Source organism: Cryptomeria japonica, unplaced genomic scaffold (assembly GCF_030272615.1).
Source record: "Cryptomeria japonica unplaced genomic scaffold, Sugi_1.0 HiC_scaffold_109, whole genome shotgun sequence".
NCBI classification, from domain to species: domain Eukaryota; kingdom Viridiplantae; phylum Streptophyta; class Pinopsida; order Cupressales; family Cupressaceae; genus Cryptomeria; species Cryptomeria japonica.
The window spans coordinates 412,501-424,491 of record NW_026728931.1 but is presented as its reverse complement, the minus strand read 5'-3'; the positions used below and the strand labels follow the sequence as shown (position 1 = coordinate 424,491).

Below are 11,991 nucleotides of genomic sequence, written 5' to 3'. Positions count from 1 at the left end.
ACCAAGTGCGCACCCGGGGCAAACCGAGCGCCTTGGTGCACCGGGGCAAGATCGAGCGTGCACCCGAGGCGCCCCGAACATGCACCAAGGTGCACTCGGCCCACATGTGAGCGCAGGTCGTTGCGCCCGAGGTGGTGTGTGGGCACCGCGTTGCAGACGGGACACTGCACGCACACGACGCCCCCTCCAGGTGCACGCACGTAGGCCGGGCCGGGTGCACACCCGACGCCCTAGCAAGGTGCGCGCACCCGGGCAGGGCTCACACTTGGCGAACGGGGCGCACTTCGCGAGGGAGGGTGTGCACCTCGACGGGGGTGGGTGGCCGGGGTGGATTCGCACGTGGGTCGCGGTTTGCTAAGTACACACTGCGACAAGCTCATAACGGGTGCGATCATACCAGCGTTAGTGCACCGGATCCCATCAGAACTCCGCAGTTAAGCGCGCTTGTGCCGGAGTAGTACTGGGATGGGTGACCTCCCGGGAAGTCCCGGTGTTGCACCCTTTTTTAGTTTTTCGCCGGGCGTCGCAATGCTATTTGAATAAACCTTTTGCCCGTTTGCGTTCTCGTCGGGGCCGGGCCGGGCCGGGGTGCGCTGCCCGCACTACCGCGCGCGCGGGGGGCGACACCGAGCGCGCACCCGAGGCGCCCCGAGCACACAGGCCACGGTGCAACCCGGGCGTTGTGCGCGCACCCCGGTGCGCCCGAGGTGCTGCGCGCGCACCCAGGTGAAATCGGTGTGCACCTCGGCCAGTGCGCGCTCGGTCGAGTCGCGCACGTTGGCCAAGGTGCACGGTGATGTTTCTTACTCTAAGGTTCCGCACCAGACGCCCGGGACAGGTGAGCGAAGCTGGGCGGGGCCGGGTGCGCGGCCGGGGCAGGTGCACGCAGCTGGAGAGAGCTTTGGAGCACACTTCGGAGCGCACCAATGATGCGCTCCATTCAAAAGTTTCCTGAAAAGGCAAAAAAAGTTGAGATTATAGAATTTCCCACTTGAGAGATTGTAAAAAAAAAAAATTTAAAATGAAGGAAACGCGGGTGCCAAGGTGTGCGCAGCCCAGCCAAGGTGTGCGCACCAAGGCGCCCACCCTGGCGAAGGTGCACGCAAGGTGCGCACCCGAGGCAAACCGGACAATTAACCCAACTTTCGACTTCGCGCGCACCTTGGAGCGCACTTCGGAGCGCTCCTTGGTGCGCACCAATCTTGGGCACCTCGGAGTGCACCATGGCGCCCACCAAGGTGCGCACCCGGGGCAAACCGAGCTCCGACTTCGTGCGCACCTTGGAGCGCACGAAAGGTGCGCACCATGGCGCCCACCAAGGTGCGCAGCCCAGCCAAGGCGTGCGCATCAAGGTGCGCACCCTGGCGAAGGTGCGCACCCGGGGCAAACCGAGCTCCGACTTCGTGCGCACCTTGGAGCGCACAAAAGGTGCGCAACCCAGCCAAGGTGTGCGCACCCCGGTCAAACCGAGCTCCGAATCGTGCGCACCAGAGGTGCACGCCATCGTGCGCACCTTGGAGCACACTTCGGAGCCCTCCTTGGTGCGCGCCGATGTTGCGCACCTCGGAGCGCACCCGGGGAAAACAATGCAATTAACCCGACTTTCGACTTCGTGGGCACCTCGGAGCGCTCTCGGGTTCGCACCTCGGAGCACACCGAGGTGCGCACCTTTGATGCGCTGCCTTCACCAATTTCCAGAAAAGGCAAGAAAACATTGAGAAGGTGTGCGCACCGAGGTGCCCACCCTGGCGAAGGTGCACGCGAGGTGCGCACCCGGGGCAAACCGGGCTCCGACTTCGTGCACGCCGCACCTTGGAGCACACTTCGGAGCGCTCCTTGGTGCGCACCAGGGCGCGCAACCCAGCCGAGGTGCCCACCCCGGCGAAGGTGCACGCGAGGTGCGCACCCGGGGCAAACCGGGCTCCGACTTCGTGCACGCCATGGTGCCCACCGCGGCGAAGGTGCACGCGAGGTGCGCACCCGGGGCAAACCGGGCTCCGACTTCGTGCACGCCGCACCTTGGAGCACACTTCGGAGCGCTCCTTGGTGCGCACCATGGTGCCCACCAGGGCGCGCAACCCCGCCGAAGGTGCACGCGAGGTGCGCACCCGGGGCAAACCGGGCTCCGACTTCGTGCACGCCGCACCTTGGAGCACACTTCGGAGCGCTCCTTGGTGCGCACCATGGTGCCCACCAGGGCGCGCAACCCCGCCGAAGGTGCACGCGAGGTGCGCACCCGGGGCAAACCGGGCTCCGACTTCGTGCACGCCATGGTGCGCACCGCGGCGAAGGTGCGCACCCGGGGCAAACCGGGCTCCGACTTCGTGCACGCCGCACCTTGGAGCACACTTCGGAGCGCTCCTTGGTGCGCACCAGGGCGCGCAACCCAGCCGAGGTGCCCACCCCGGCGAAGGTGCACGCGAGGTGCGTACCCGGGGCAAACCGGGCTCCGACTTCGTGCACGCCGCACCTTGGAGCACACTTCGGAGCGCTCCTTGGTGCGCACCATGGTGCCCACCAGGCCGCGCAACCCAGCCAAGGTGTGCGCACCAAGGTGCACGCGAGGTGCGCACCCGGGGCAAACCGGGGTCCGACTTCGTGCACGCCGCACCTTGGAGCACACATCGGGGCGCTCCCGGGTTCGCACCGGCGTTGCGCACCGTGGTGGGCACCTCGGAGCACACCAAGGTGGGCAGCGAGGTGCGCACCTTTGATGCGATGCCTTCACTAATTTCCATAAAAGGCAAAAAAAAAACGAGATTTTAAAATTTCCGTTTTGAAAGATAGTGAGAAAAAGGGAATGCTGGTGCCATCTTGAGCCCGCCCTGGTGCGCAGCCCAGCCAAGGTGTGCGCACCAAGGTGCCCACCCTGGCGAAGGTGCGCGCCCGGGCAATTAACCCAACTTCCAACTTCGCGCGCGCCAGGGTGGGAGCGCACCCAACAACCGGGCCTGGGAAGAGCCAATGCGAGAAACCCCACCAAACGCTCTGACAAAAAAAGAGGGGGCGCTCCAGTAACCCCGCTTCGGAGCGCACCCTGGGCAAACCCAGCCAAGGTGCCCACCCCGGCCAAGGTGCAGGCGAGGTGCGCACCCGGGGCAAACCGGGCTCCGACAACGTGCACGCCGCACCTTGGAGCACACTTCGTAGCGCTCCCGGGTGCGCACCTCAGAGCACACCAAGGTGGGCAGCGAGGTGCGCACCTTTGATGCGCTGCCTTCACTAATTTCCAGAAAAGGCAAAAAAAAAAGGAGATTTTAAAATTTCCGTTTTGAAAGATAGTGAAAAAAACGGAACGCGCGTGCCATCTTGAGCCCGCCCTGGTGCGCAGCCCAGGTAAGGTGCCCACCCTGGCAAAGGTGCGCACCCGGGCAATTAACCCTACTTCCGACTTCGTGCGCGCCAGGGTGGCAACCGGGCCTCGGAAGAGCCAATGCGAGAAACCCCACCAAACGCTCCGACAAAAAAAGAGGCGGCGCTCCAATAACCCCGCTTCGGAGCGCAGCCGGGGCAAACCCAGCCAAGGTGCCCACCCCGACGAAGGTGCACGCGAGGTGCGCACCCGGGGCAAACCGGGCTCCGACAACGTGCACGCAGCACCTTGGAGCACACTTCGAAGCACTCCCGGGTGCCCACCGGCGTTGCGCACCGTGGTGGGCAGCGAGGTGCGCACCTTTGATGCGCTGCCTTCACTAATTTCCAGAAAAAGGCAAAAAAAAATGAGATTTTAAAATTTCCGTTTTGAAAGATAGTGAAAAAAAAGGAACGCGGGTGCCATCTTGAGCCCGCCCTGGTGCGCAGCCCAGGCAAGGCATGCGCACCAAGGTGCCCACCCGAGGTGCACACCCGGGGCAAACCGGGCTCCGACTTCGTGCAGGCCGCACCTTGGAGCACACTTCGGAGCGCTCCTTGGTGCGCACCATGGTGCCCACCAGGGCGCGCAACCCAGCCAAGGTCTGCACACCAAGGTGCCCACCCCGGCGAAGGTGCACGCGAGGTGCGCACCCGGGGCAAACCGGGCTCCGACTTCGTGCACGCCATGGTGCCCACCGCGGCGAAGGTGCACGCGAGGTGCGCACCCGGGGCAAACCGGGCTCCGACTTCGTGCACGCCGCACCTTGGAGCACACTTCGGAGCGCTCCTTGGTGCGCACCATGGTGCCCACCAGGGCGCGCAACCCAGCCAAGGTGTGCGCACCAAGGTGCACGCGAGGTGCGCACCCGGGGCAAACCGGGGTCCGACTTCGTGCACGCCGCACCTTGGAGCACACATCGGAGCGCTCCCAGGTTCGCACCAGCGTTGCGCACCTTTGATGCGCTGCCTTCACTAATTTCCAGAAAAGGCAAAAAAAAACGATATTTTAAAATTTCCGTTCTGAAAGATAGTGAAAAAAACGGAACGCGGGTGCCATCTTGAGCCCTTCCTGGTGCGCAGCCCAGGCAAGTTGTGCGCACCAAGGTGCCCACCCTGGCGGAGGTGCGCGCCCGGGGCAAACCGGGCTCCGACTTCGTGCACTGCATGGTGCCCACCAAGGCGCGCAACCCAGCCAAGGTGCCCACCGCAGCGAAGGTGCACGCGAGGTGCACACCCGGGGCAAACCGGGCTCCGACTTCGTGCACGCCGCACCTTGGAGCACACTTCAGAGCGCTCCTTGGTGCGCACCAGGGCGCGCAACCCAGCCGAGGTGCCCACCCCGGCGAAGGTGCACGCGAGGTGCGCACCCGGGGCAAACCGGGCTCCGACTTCGTGCACGCCATGGTGCCCACCGCGGCGAAGGTGCGCACCCGGGGCAAACCGGGCTCCGACTTCGTGCACGCCGCACCTTGGAGCACACTTCGGAGCGCTCCTTGGTGCGCACCATGGTGCCCACCAGGCCGCGCAACCCAGCCAAGGTGTGCGCACCAAGGTGCACGCGAGGTGCGCACCCGGGGCAAACCGGGGTCCGACTTCGTGCACGCCGCACCTTGGAGCACACATCGGGGCGCTCCCGGGTTCGCACCGGCGTTGCGCACCGTGGTGGGCACCTCGGAGCACACCAAGGTGGGCAGCGAGGTGCGCACCTTTGATGCGATGCCTTCACTAATTTCCATAAAAGGCAAAAAAAAAACGAGATTTTAAAATTTCCGTTTTGAAAGATAGTGAGAAAAAGGGAATGCTGGTGCCATCTTGAGCCCGCCCTGGTGCGCAGCCCAGCCAAGGTTTGCGCACCAAGGTGCCCACCCTGGCGAAGGTGCGCGCCCGGGCAATTAACCCAACTTCCAACTTCGCGCGCGCCAGGGTGGGAGCGCACCCAACAACCGGGCCTGGGAAGAGCCAATGCGAGAAACCCCACCAAACTCTCTGACAAAAAAAGAGGGGGCGCTCCAGTAACCCCGCTTCGGAGCGCACCCTGGGCAAACCCAGCCAAGGTGCCCACCCCGGCCAAGGTGCAGGCGAGGTGCGCACCCGGGGCAAACCGGGCTCCGACAACGTGCACGCCGCACCTTGGAGCACACTTCGTAGCGCTCCCGGGTGCGCACCTCAGAGCACACCAAGGTGGGCAGCGAGGTGCGCACCTTTGATGCGCTGCCTTCACTAATTTCCAGAAAAGGCAAAAAAAAAAGGAGATTTTAAAATTTCCGTTTTGAAAGATAGTGAAAAAAACGGAACGCGCGTGCCATCTTGAGCCCGCCCTGGTGCGCAGCCCAGGTAAGGTGCCACCCTGGCAAAGGTGCGCACCCGGGCAATTAACCCTACTTCCGACTTCGTGCGCGCCAGGGTGGCAACCGGGCCTCGGAAGAGCCAATGCGAGAAACCCCACCAAACGCTCCGACAAAAAAAGAGGCGGCGCTCCAATAACCCCGCTTCGGAGCGCAGCCGGGGCAAACCAAGCCAAGGTGCCCACCCCGACGAAGGTGCACGCGAGGTGCGCACCCGGGGCAAACCGGGCTCCGACAACGTGCACGCAGCACCTTGGAGCACACTTCGAAGCACTCCCGGGTGCCCACCGGCGTTGCGCACCGTGGTGGGCAGCGAGGTGCGCACCTTTGATGCGCTGCCTTCACTAATTTCCAGAAAAAGGCAAAAAAAAATGAGATTTTAAAATTTCCGTTTTGAAAGATAGTGAAAAAAAAGGAACGCGGGTGCCATCTTGAGCCCGCCCTGGTGCGCAGCCCAGGCAAGGCATGCGCACCAAGGTGCCCACCCGAGGTGCACACCCGGGGCAAACCGGGCTCCGACTTCGTGCAGGCCGCACCTTGGAGCACACTTCGGAGCGCTCCTTGGTGCGCACCATGGTGCCCACCAGGGCGCACCCGAGGCAAACCGGGCTCCGACTTCGTGCACGCCGCACCTTGGAGCACACATCGGAGCGCTCCCAGGTTCGCACCAGCGTTGCGCACCTTTGATGCGCTGCCTTCACTAATTTCCAGAAAAGGCAAAAAAAAACGATATTTTAAAATTTCCGTTCTGAAAGATAGTGAAAAAAACGGAACGCGGGTGCCATCTTGAGCCCTTCCTGATGCGCAGCCCAGGCAAGTTGTGCGCACCAAGGTGCCCACCCTGGCGGAGGTGCGCGCCCGGGGCAAACCGGGCTCCGACTTCGTGCACTGCATGGTGCCCACCAAGGCGCGCAACCCAGCCAAGGTGCCCACCGCAGCGAAGGTGCACGCGAGGTGCGCACCCGAGGTGCACACCCGGGGCAAACCGGGCTCCGACTTCGTGCACGCCGCACCTTGGAGCACACTTCAGAGCGCTCCTTGGTACGCACCAGGGCGCGCAACCCAGCCAAGGTGCTCACCCCGGCGAAGGTGCACGCGAGGTGCGCACCCGGGGCAAACCGGGCTCGGACTTCGTGCACGCCGCACCTTGGAGCACACATCGGAGCGCTCCCGGGTTCGCACCAGCATTGCGCACCTTTGATGCGCTGCCTTCACTAATTTCCAGAAAAGGCAAAAAAAAGAAAAAAATGAGATTTTAAAATTTCCGTTTTGAAAGATAGTGAAAAAAACGGAACGCGGGTGCCATCTTGAGCCCGCCCTGGTGTGCAGCCCAGGCAAGTTGTGCGCACCAAGGCACCCACCCTGGCCAAGGTGGGTCACGGGGTGGGTCCTAGGGTGGGTAACGGGGTGGGTACTAAGGTGCGTGCCAAGGTGGGTCATAGGGTGGGTGCCAAGGTGGGCACCAGGGTGGGTGTGCACCAACCCTAGCCAGGGTAGGTCACGGGGTGGTTGTCGGGGTGGGCGTCAAGGAGCCAAGGTGGGTGGCAAGTAGCCAAGTTGCGTGCCAAGGTGGGTGTCGGGGTGGGTGCCAAGGATCCAAGGTGGGTGCCAAGGAACCAAGGTGGGTGTCTGGGTGGGTGCCGAGGTGGGAGCCAGGGTGGGTCCCAAGGTGAGTGCAAAGGTGGGTGCCAGGGTCAAGGTGAGTGCCAATGTGGGTTCCAAGGTGCCAGGGTCAGGGTGAGTGCCAATGTGGGTTCAAAGGTGCTAAGTTGGGTGCGAGGTTGGGTGCGAGGGTGGGTGGGTGCCAAGGTGTGCTAGGTGGAAGCCCGGGTGGGTCGGCATCCCATGGGTGTCGAGTTGGGTGCCTGATGGGTGCTTCTTGTCAAGTTTTAGTCGTCGGGACTCATTTCGAGCCTTAGAGGTCGTTTCTTGTCCGGTTGCCCTGTCTTCGACCTGGGAACCCAATTTTGGTCCTCGGGTCCCATTTTTTTTTGTCTCGCATCCCACTTTTGGCCTGTGGCCTTTTCGGGGTCGATTCTCGTTTTGGGCATCAGAGCATGTTTCTTCTCCTAAAACCCAATATTTGTTTATTAAGTCTCGGAACACATTTTTGTTCTCGTGGACCCATCATGGGTCTTGGAACGCATTTGTGGTCCTTGGGTCCCATTTTGCATCCCGAAACTTGTGTTTTGGTGCTTGATCCCTATTTTGGGTGCCCACCTTGCACCAAGTGCGCACCCGGGGCAAACCGAGCGCCTTGGTGCACCGGGGCAAGATCGAGCGTGCACCCGAGGCGCCCCGAACATGCACCAAGGTGCACTCGGCCCACATGTGAGCGCAGGTCGTTGCGCCCGAGGTGGTGTGTGGGCACCGCGTTGCAGACGGGACACTGCACGCACACGACGCCCCCTCCAGGTGCACGCACGTAGGCCGGGCCGGGTGCACACCCGACGCCCTAGCAAGGTGCGCGCACCCGGGCAGGGCTCACACTTGGCGAACGGGGCGCACTTCGCGAGGGAGGGTGTGCACCTCGACGGGGGTGGGTGGCCGGGGTGGATTCGCACGTGGGTCGCGGTTTGCTAAGTACACACTGCGACAAGCTCATAACGGGTGCGATCATACCAGCGTTAGTGCACCGGATCCCATCAGAACTCCGCAGTTAAGCGCGCTTGGGCCGGAGTAGTACTGGGATGGGTGACCTCCCGGGAAGTCCCGGTGTTGCACCCTTTTTTAGTTTTTCGCCGGGCGTCGCAATGCTATTTGAATAAACCTTTTGCCCGTTTGCGTTCTCGTCGGGGCCGGGCCGGGCCGGGGTGCGCTGCCCGCACTACCGCGCGCGCGGGGGGCGACACCGAGCGCGCACCCGAGGCGCCCCGAGCACACAGGCCACGGTGCAACCCGGGCGTTGTGCGCGCACCCCGGTGCGCCCGAGGTGCTGCGCGCGCACCCAGGTGAAATCGGTGTGCACCTCGGCCAGTGCGCGCTCGGTCGAGTCGCGCACGTTGGCCAAGGTGCACGGTGATGTTTCTTACTCTAAGGTTCCGCACCAGACGCCCGGGACAGGTGAGCGAAGCTGGGCGGGGCCGGGTGCGCGGCCGGGGCAGGTGCACGCAGCTGGAGAGAGCTTTGGAGCACACTTCGGAGCGCACCAATGATGCGCTCCATTCAAAAGTTTCCTGAAAAGGCAAAAAAAGTTGAGATTATAGAATTTCCCACTTGAGAGATTGTAAAAAAAAAAAATTTAAAATGAAGGAAACGCGGGTGCCAAGGTGTGCGCAGCCCAGCCAAGGTGTGCGCACCAAGGCGCCCACCCTGGCGAAGGTGCACGCAAGGTGCGCACCCGAGGCAAACCGGACAATTAACCCAACTTTCGACTTCGCGCGCACCTTGGAGCGCACTTCGGAGCGCTCCTTGGTGCGCACCAATCTTGGGCACCTCGGAGTGCACCATGGCGCCCACCAAGGTGCGCACCCGGGGCAAACCGAGCTCCGACTTCGTGCGCACCTTGGAGCGCACGAAAGGTGCGCACCATGGCGCCCACCAAGGTGCGCAGCCCAGCCAAGGCGTGCGCATCAAGGTGCGCACCCTGGCGAAGGTGCGCACCCGGGGCAAACCGAGCTCCGACTTCGTGCGCACCTTGGAGCGCACAAAAGGTGCGCAACCCAGCCAAGGTGTGCGCACCCCGGTCAAACCGAGCTCCGAATCGTGCGCACCAGAGGTGCACGCCATCGTGCGCACCTTGGAGCACACTTCGGAGCCCTCCTTGGTGCGCGCCGATGTTGCGCACCTCGGAGCGCACCCGGGGAAAACAATGCAATTAACCCGACTTTCGACTTCGTGGGCACCTCGGAGCGCTCTCGGGTTCGCACCTCGGAGCACACCGAGGTGCGCACCTTTGATGCGCTGCCTTCACCAATTTCCAGAAAAGGCAAGAAAACATTGAGAAGGTGTGCGCACCGAGGTGCCCACCCTGGCGAAGGTGCACGCGAGGTGCGCACCCGGGGCAAACCGGGCTCCGACTTCGTGCACGCCGCACCTTGGAGCACACTTCGGAGCGCTCCTTGGTGCGCACCAGGGCGCGCAACCCAGCCGAGGTGCCCACCCCGGCGAAGGTGCACGCGAGGTGCGCACCCGGGGCAAACCGGGCTCCGACTTCGTGCACGCCATGGTGCCCACCGCGGCGAAGGTGCACGCGAGGTGCGCACCCGGGGCAAACCGGGCTCCGACTTCGTGCACGCCGCACCTTGGAGCACACTTCGGAGCGCTCCTTGGTGCGCACCATGGTGCCCACCAGGGCGCGCAACCCCGCCGAAGGTGCACGCGAGGTGCGCACCCGGGGCAAACCGGGCTCCGACTTCGTGCACGCCGCACCTTGGAGCACACTTCGGAGCGCTCCTTGGTGCGCACCATGGTGCCCACCAGGGCGCGCAACCCCGCCGAAGGTGCACGCGAGGTGCGCACCCGGGGCAAACCGGGCTCCGACTTCGTGCACGCCATGGTGCGCACCGCGGCGAAGGTGCGCACCCGGGGCAAACCGGGCTCCGACTTCGTGCACGCCGCACCTTGGAGCACACTTCGGAGCGCTCCTTGGTGCGCACCAGGGCGCGCAACCCAGCCGAGGTGCCCACCCCGGCGAAGGTGCACGCGAGGTGCGTACCCGGGGCAAACCGGGCTCCGACTTCGTGCACGCCGCACCTTGGAGCACACTTCGGAGCGCTCCTTGGTGCGCACCATGGTGCCCACCAGGCCGCGCAACCCAGCCAAGGTGTGCGCACCAAGGTGCACGCGAGGTGCGCACCCGGGGCAAACCGGGGTCCGACTTCGTGCACGCCGCACCTTGGAGCACACATCGGGGCGCTCCCGGGTTCGCACCGGCGTTGCGCACCGTGGTGGGCACCTCGGAGCACACCAAGGTGGGCAGCGAGGTGCGCACCTTTGATGCGATGCCTTCACTAATTTCCATAAAAGGCAAAAAAAAAACGAGATTTTAAAATTTCCGTTTTGAAAGATAGTGAGAAAAAGGGAATGCTGGTGCCATCTTGAGCCCGCCCTGGTGCGCAGCCCAGCCAAGGTGTGCGCACCAAGGTGCCCACCCTGGCGAAGGTGCGCGCCCGGGCAATTAACCCAACTTCCAACTTCGCGCGCGCCAGGGTGGGAGCGCACCCAACAACCGGGCCTGGGAAGAGCCAATGCGAGAAACCCCACCAAACGCTCTGACAAAAAAAGAGGGGGCGCTCCAGTAACCCCGCTTCGGAGCGCACCCTGGGCAAACCCAGCCAAGGTGCCCACCCCGGCCAAGGTGCAGGCGAGGTGCGCACCCGGGGCAAACCGGGCTCCGACAACGTGCACGCCGCACCTTGGAGCACACTTCGTAGCGCTCCCGGGTGCGCACCTCAGAGCACACCAAGGTGGGCAGCGAGGTGCGCACCTTTGATGCGCTGCCTTCACTAATTTCCAGAAAAGGCAAAAAAAAAAGGAGATTTTAAAATTTCCGTTTTGAAAGATAGTGAAAAAAACGGAACGCGCGTGCCATCTTGAGCCCGCCCTGGTGCGCAGCCCAGGTAAGGTGCCCACCCTGGCAAAGGTGCGCACCCGGGCAATTAACCCTACTTCCGACTTCGTGCGCGCCAGGGTGGCAACCGGGCCTCGGAAGAGCCAATGCGAGAAACCCCACCAAACGCTCCGACAAAAAAAGAGGCGGCGCTCCAATAACCCCGCTTCGGAGCGCAGCCGGGGCAAACCCAGCCAAGGTGCCCACCCCGACGAAGGTGCACGCGAGGTGCGCACCCGGGGCAAACCGGGCTCCGACAACGTGCACGCAGCACCTTGGAGCACACTTCGAAGCACTCCCGGGTGCCCACCGGCGTTGCGCACCGTGGTGGGCAGCGAGGTGCGCACCTTTGATGCGCTGCCTTCACTAATTTCCAGAAAAAGGCAAAAAAAAATGAGATTTTAAAATTTCCGTTTTGAAAGATAGTGAAAAAAAAGGAACGCGGGTGCCATCTTGAGCCCGCCCTGGTGCGCAGCCCAGGCAAGGCATGCGCACCAAGGTGCCCACCCGAGGTGCACACCCGGGGCAAACCGGGCTCCGACTTCGTGCAGGCCGCACCTTGGAGCACACTTCGGAGCGCTCCTTGGTGCGCACCATGGTGCCCACCAGGGCGCGCAACCCAGCCAAGGTCTGCACACCAAGGTGCCCACCCCGGCGAAGGTGCACGCGAGGTGCGCACCCGGGGCAAACCGGGCTCCGACTTCGTGCACGCCATGGTGCCCACCGCGGCGAAGGTGCACG

The 11,991-nt window shown here is 63.5% G+C and overlaps 2 non-coding genes across 2 annotated transcripts; both read left to right on the top strand.

Moving 5' to 3' along the window:
• The first annotated feature begins 383 nt into the window (after nt 1–383).
• On the top strand, nt 384–502 carry LOC131865386 (5S ribosomal RNA). Its single transcript, XR_009364114.1, has one exon. It is a non-coding gene; the product is annotated as a 5S ribosomal RNA (ribosomal RNA).
• Nucleotides 503–8,307: 7,805 nt separating this feature from the next.
• LOC131865379 (5S ribosomal RNA) lies at nt 8,308–8,426 on the top strand. Its single transcript, XR_009364107.1, has one exon. It is a non-coding gene; the product is annotated as a 5S ribosomal RNA (ribosomal RNA).
• Nucleotides 8,427–11,991: the final 3,565 nt, after the last annotated feature.